The sequence below is a fragment of the Octodon degus genome, unplaced genomic scaffold (assembly GCF_000260255.1).
Source record: "Octodon degus isolate 3935 unplaced genomic scaffold, OctDeg1.0 scaffold00149, whole genome shotgun sequence".
Taxonomy (NCBI): domain Eukaryota; kingdom Metazoa; phylum Chordata; class Mammalia; order Rodentia; family Octodontidae; genus Octodon; species Octodon degus.
The window spans coordinates 746,151-747,550 of record NW_004524725.1 but is presented as its reverse complement, the minus strand read 5'-3'; positions in this window follow the sequence as shown (position 1 = coordinate 747,550).

Sequence of the window (1,400 nt, the reverse complement as noted above, 5' to 3'; positions counted from 1 at the left end):
ATCCTGGGGAGAAGCATTGTATGAGTCGCTTTTCTGTTGCTGTACCAAAATATCTAGTCTGGATTCAAGAGTGTGGTGTTGGCACTGGCTTGTCTGCAGTGATGGTCTCATGGAGGTGGTATCACAGTTGGGAGGATGTGCAGAAGAGATCGAAGAGAAAGACAAAGCAAAAGAGAGGTACAAGGTCCAGGTTTGCCCTAATGTTAATTCACTTTTGCAGGAGCTAACCAGGATCTTGTGAGAACTGTATTAGTCTTTCTGAGGATGATGCCTCCAGTAACCTAATTACCTGTCAGTAGGCCCTACATCTTACAGGTTCACCATCTCTCAGCATCAGCACACTAGGACTATGGTTCTGGTGTGTAAAACTTTGGGGCACACACTCAAACCATATCTAGACCATAGCAGGTATGCTCTATTGAAAATGTTTAACAAAGCCTCAACTTGACTTACTATTATTCATCTGTCTGTTTCCTCATCCTTAATTCTCTACTTGGAGTCTGCTGTAATGGGAATGTGTTCCCCAGAGTTCATGTGTTTGGAATTGGATCTCCATTTAAGAGGTGGGCTCTGTCTTCATGAATGGATTAATGCTGTAACCATGGAGGTGAGTTCCTAAAACAAGGAACTTTTCTAAGCTTCCCACTACTTTTCCCTCTCTTGTCCTTCTGCCTTTTCTAATGAATGGCACAGAAATAAGGCCCTTACCAAAGGCCTTTAATCTTGGACTTACTAGTCTGCAGAACCATGATGAAATAAATTTCTTTTTATTAAAAGTTACCCTGTGTCTGAGTTACTTTTCTTTTGCTGAGACAAAATACCTGACACTCGCAAATCAAGGGAGGAAAGCTCACAGGTTTAGACACAGGCCACAGTCAGCTGGCTCTAGAGCAAGGTGGCATGGCAGTGGGGCTCCAATTCCTTCACATTCTTGTCAACATTTCTTTTCTTTTTTTTGAAATCACCATCCTAAGGGATATGAGGTGGTATTTTATTATAGTTTTAATTTGCATTTCCCTAAAGATTTGTGATATTGGGGGCCAGCCAGATAGCTCAGCAGACTAAAGCATTTGCTGAGGCAGATGCAGGAGCCAGGGGTTCAATCCTGGCCTGCCATGCTGGCCTGATCCCCTGGGCACCTAAGATGGTGGCTAAGAATGGGCATGGTGGCACACGCCTGTAATCCCAGAGCTTGGGAGGCCAAAAACAGGAGAATCACTATCAGTCCGATCTATGCAGAGAGACCTTGAACACCCTGTACTATAAAAAATACAATTAAATAAATAAATAGATAAATAAAGATTTGTGATGTTGGATATCTTTTCTTACAGTTATTGGTATGTATGTATCTACTTAGGCAAAATATCCTCTGCCTATTTTAGGTTGGATAATTTTTTTTT